This window comes from Montipora foliosa, chromosome 10 (assembly GCF_036669935.1).
Source record: "Montipora foliosa isolate CH-2021 chromosome 10, ASM3666993v2, whole genome shotgun sequence".
Taxonomy (NCBI): Eukaryota; Metazoa; Cnidaria; class Anthozoa; order Scleractinia; family Acroporidae; genus Montipora; species Montipora foliosa.
The window spans coordinates 19,167,305-19,172,304 of record NC_090878.1 but is presented as its reverse complement, the minus strand read 5'-3'; the positions used below and the strand labels follow the sequence as shown (position 1 = coordinate 19,172,304).

Here is a 5,000-nt window from a genome sequence, read left to right as displayed (position 1 = left end):
GAAAGAGTAAGGAGCTGTTACAGGAATCTCCGTCTGCGTTGTACATTGACGAAGAATTCTCAAAGGTTGTTTGTGATAGGTGGAGGTCAAACAATCTTGCACTTTGGTTTGGCAAAGCACAATCTGGGCATATCCATGTGTTGTCAAGATGATGTTCATGATCGATAGAGCACACATTTTGACAATCTGTATGGTACCATTTTCCACAGCTTGAGTTTTCACATCTAATAGCTTTTTGTTTCCATGTCACTGTCTTGTTACAGATACCACAGGGATATTTTCTTTGTTTGATAGCCTGATCTTTTGGCTTATATGTGCGTAGAGGTGTTGTTTTAGCTTGTTGTAGAAATGCGAGTGGAGATGTAGTTCCAGTCTGTTGATTGTTTACATGTGTAGTTGAGGTTTCAGTTTGTTGTAGATTTGCAATTGGAGAAAAGTATCCAGGTGAGTTGAATGAGTCCAGCAAAGAATTGCATGGTGCAGTTGAGTACTTAGCAGCATTGCAGTCGCAGCATATCCATATGTACGATGAAAGTCCAAGAGTTTTATACGTTTCATCGCCGATTTTGCAGCATCGAGTGTGGAACCATCGATCACAATTATCACACTGAATACCTCGTTGATTTCGCTTAACCGGTTTTGAGCAGAACCCACAAGGAAACTTCCACTGCGGCCCTGGATTTATACTGATATCGCCAGCCATTAATAGTAGACTAAGTAGTAATTGACGAGGAGAGCCGAGTTCTGGGCATGAATCCAAAATGGCGCCTGCTTGGCTGATTCGTCGTCGAGATCGATAAGCTTCCAATCCTATGGATATTGGTCTTGTTGAGCTGATTGAATTTGACCAGTCGGTGGAATTGATGTTAATTGATGATGTTATATAGAAATTATTAAGTTTTAGGCGGAAAAACAGTGACAAGACAAGGAGTTTGAACGCAGTTGATAGTATTGCATCCGCCATCTTAGCTGACCGCTGACCGCTGTATTTTACTACATTCGAGTTCTTGATCGAACAGTTTGTTCTTTTTTCAGTGCAGCCGAATCCCGATCACCAGTTAACTGTATCGATAACAATATTTGGCCGCTGAGTAAATTTGAGTAATTTTAACGATTTGCGATTCATTTGAGACCGCTCCTGCGCTGCGTCTTACTAGAGGATAAACGCCTCGAACTTTGCTTTTTTTGTATCATGCCACCATTGCAAAGGGATTTGTCGCCGCAGTTGGTCCCACCGTCTAAACTGTACAAGAACTGGTCCCTGCAACGAGTCCCTGCGACAAGTCCCACAGTGTGTGCCGACCTTTAAGGCTGACTTAAGAAACCTGAAGTCTAATGCAAAATCAGTCTTTGCTGAAAACTATTTTTTTGAAACCTCCGATAATATCATACAAAAGAGGTAAATCTCTAAAGGATACGCTTGTTAGATCAAAAATCTAACTGTAAGGCTATCATGAGAGGCGACCGCCAAAACCACACGAGGACTCCGTGCAGGCCTGTCACTCACTTACTCTCTCAACCTTTGTAAATTTAATAAACAGACAACAGTCGCAATTACAGCGATTTTACGGCTTCTCGGTCTCATTTTGATCTATACTTCTTCACATTTATGATGTTAGTTACCTTATCTGTTATTTTTATCGTTAATGATGACAGCTCTGCACGGAAAGAATTTGTCTCCTAGATATGTCTGAACGCTTAAGCGGACTTAGGCTAAGACAGACTTAGTGCCTAGTGTGAACCCATTAATTATAATGAGAAGAAATGTTTGATTCTTTAAGGCCGGGACACATTAGGCGATAAGTCGCTGCGACACGTCTTAGGAACAAGTCGCCGCAACAATTCGCCACGAGTGACACGCGTTAATTTTGTGAAAATCATTGTCGCGGCAGCAGAATTTTGTTGCTGCAATCAGTTGCACGAATTCAAACCAGTTTGAATTCGTGCGACTGATCGCGGCGACAAAATTAGCGAAAGCAGCGGTTGTTGCACCGTGTGTACACTTCCTGCAACAAATATGAATGAATCAATGAGTGAGCTCCATATGGTCCGTCATATTGAATGAGAAAACTATTTCACATCCCTCCTCACACAAGATCACTGCTTGTGCACCGAACAGACGTTGTGTCGCAGTGATTTGTTTTGCAAGTAATAAACACGGAGCAGCTTGTTCCAGAGACCTGTCGCTGCGACTTGTCGCCCAGAGTATCTCGGCCTTTAGTTTTAAGGCCCGTTCAAACGGTTTCCACTTTTGCTTCAACATGAATTCAACATTTTGTTGAACCAAATGTTAGGAGTGTTTGAACAGGGGTCCTTCAACAAAAATGTTGAAAGCTTGTTGAAAGAGTGTTTTATCAAATTCAAACTGATTTATACTTTCATTCAACATTTATTTTGTTTTAGAAAATGTTGGATGGAGCTGAGGCCGTTTAAACAGTTCGTTCAACATTTTGCAGAACGCACGCATGCTCACACGTGGCCGTAAGTGGACGCGAGAGTCTGGTTTCTTGTTCTTAGTTCCTCGACGACCAAAGGTTGGCTCAATTTTTGGCGCGATGTTAAGACCATTTGAACGACCTCCGCACAACTTGCTTCCAACATTTGCTCAACATCCTTTCAACTTTGTTGAATGAATGTTGAAACCGTTTAAATGGGCCTTTTGAGCTTTTAATGCGAACTTGTTCGGAGATTACGATCAATGCATAGATTGACCAGTGCATACTAACTAGGAAACCTCTTAATTCAAACGGGCGGTGAAGTGAAGTATTATTGACAAATTGGAGGTGATTTAGTCATAGTCTAGTTAATTTGTAAATAGCACATGAAAACTCTAACGCGGTTTAAAAGAGAAAACTGACTCACCAGTGCTTTACTTACAGAGAATTGCGAGGAGATCACGATGTCCATTTTATTGTCTGTCGATATAATCCGCGCAAATGGCAACTTGAGCGTAGTTACAAAGGAGAGTATTTTGTTGACTTTTCAAACAAGCAGTGAACAGGTTTTTCACCACTTTATTTTTCTCCTCCAAAAAATTCAAGCTTGCCTATAATCCTGTATTAATTCATTAGCTGATAAACGAATTCGTATAGTCGCGCAAGAGTGTATTTGGTTTCTGCGACAAATGTACGCTCTTGTAGCTCGGGTGTTTCGGTATTCACACTTAGGTGTGTATAGTCTGGTAGTGCGCATGACTATTTGTAGCCGGATATATGCAGACATTTCTCGCAGTTCAAGGTCACTCGACGGCATCTCTCGCTACCTTTCTGTAAGATTTCCTTTTTGACATTCGTACTAGTACGCTAATGTGATGTAATCCGTCCCGACTATCAAGGGTGTCAGGATGATGTTTGCTCATTCGAGAAGTATTGATATGAGCGTTATAATAAACTTTTGTTGTAAGCTTTTCTAAGTTGTGCTATATTTTCTTTCCTCCAGAAATGTTCAGAATACTTTTCATTGTATACTTGTTATTTACAGTATAGCTTTGCAGTCTCCGATGTACGCCGCCTGTATATTCTGTATTTTTACTGCCCTTGTATTAACGCATCATGATAGCTGTTAATAAACGAGATTCCTATTAATTATTCCTGATCCTTGTCTGCGTCTGATAATATTAGTAGTAAAATAATAATAATAATAATAATAATGATAATAATAATAATAATAATAATAATAATAAATAATTTATTTCTATAGCGCATTTTCCTAATGTCCAAATGCGCTTTACAGTGTCAAATAAATTATAATCCATACACTAAAAAATAATAAATATAAAAAATCCTAAAAAATAGTAAATATAAAAAAAATCCAAGAATCGATGAAATCAAAAGTGTAAAAATGAAAGTCTAAAAATGTGCTTGTCGAAAAAGATAGGTCTTAAGCTTAGCTTTACAGATAAAGACAGACGCGCTGCTTTTAAGGACGTTCGCGCCAATTGTTTCTGCGCATCCTTACTGCGCACGCAAATGCACTCGCCACGTCATACACGAGCGCGCGCGCTAAGAAATAAAATGAGAAATGACAGGGCAAAAGGCCATTGCTATAGTTTTGCCTGGATTTAACAGTCTTGGACTGTCGGTGACCCCTATTTTTCTTTCCAGAAACGGATTTTATTTACAATTATCTCCACGTTGTCCAAAAATGAACAAAAAATCAATGTGGGAAGTTAAAAAAATTTCAAGATTTCTGCTCACGGGACATCAAATCCTGCCATCTTGCGGCTGCAAGGCGCGTGAAACTGTGGTCGCTAAATGCGAACTTGATCTTTAAGGAACCTCACCAGTTGACTAAATTCACTTAATAAGTCCACTTAAACAATATTTGGCAGAGACGATTTCACTTCAAAGATGTAATTGCTATATATTTGGGTTTACAGACACTGGCCTTATTCGCTAACGAAGCCCGATTTTGTCACATTTTGGGTGTCTTTCCGGGCATGTTCTTTCCAAAACGAAGTCAGTGACCCCCCTTTTTTTTTTTTTTACATTTCTGACATAACTAACTCATCATCTTACAGTGGTAAAAGTTTCAGAAAAAAATCAGTGTTGAAAATTTTTCGCGCGAACGTCCTTAATCTCAAATGGAAGCGAGTTCCAGAGATAAGGCGCACACACTGAAAAAGCCCTTAACCCGATCAATTTATGCTTGTGCGTTGGCTGTTCCAATAGAAGTTAGTCAGCAGACCTAAGAGCTCGCCTGGGGATATAAGGACTGATGAGCTCAGTCAGGTACGTTGGAGTCGCACCATGGAGTGCTTTAAAGGTGTACAGTAAGATCTTAAAAACAATACGCTGACGGACGGGGACCCAGTGTAGCTCAATAAGTAGTGATGTGACATGATCAAACTTTGGCTTGCAAGTGATAACTTTGGCCGCCGCGTTCATGACATATTGTAGTCTTTGAATAAGATAATCAGGTAGGCCATAGAGAAGCGCATGACAATGATCTAAGCGAGACGTTACTAATGCATGCACCAGTGTTTTGGTTGAGTCGATACT

The 5,000-nt window shown here is 40.0% G+C and overlaps 1 protein-coding gene across 2 annotated transcripts in view; it reads left to right on the top strand.

Annotated features, from left to right (window-relative positions):
* LOC137974450 (tetratricopeptide repeat protein 28-like) overlaps window positions 1-5,000 on the top strand; it is a 38,346-nt gene that overhangs the window by 21,174 nt on the left and 12,172 nt on the right. The window contains exon 3 of one of the 2 annotated variants that reach the window (XM_068821455.1): window positions 2,404-3,588. The exons of the other annotated variant lie outside the window; for it this stretch is intronic. The gene's annotated coding sequence lies outside the window, so the exon portion shown is untranslated. Of the gene's footprint in view, window positions 1-2,403; window positions 3,589-5,000 lie in introns of those variants that run through there. 2 annotated transcript variants of the gene reach the window in all.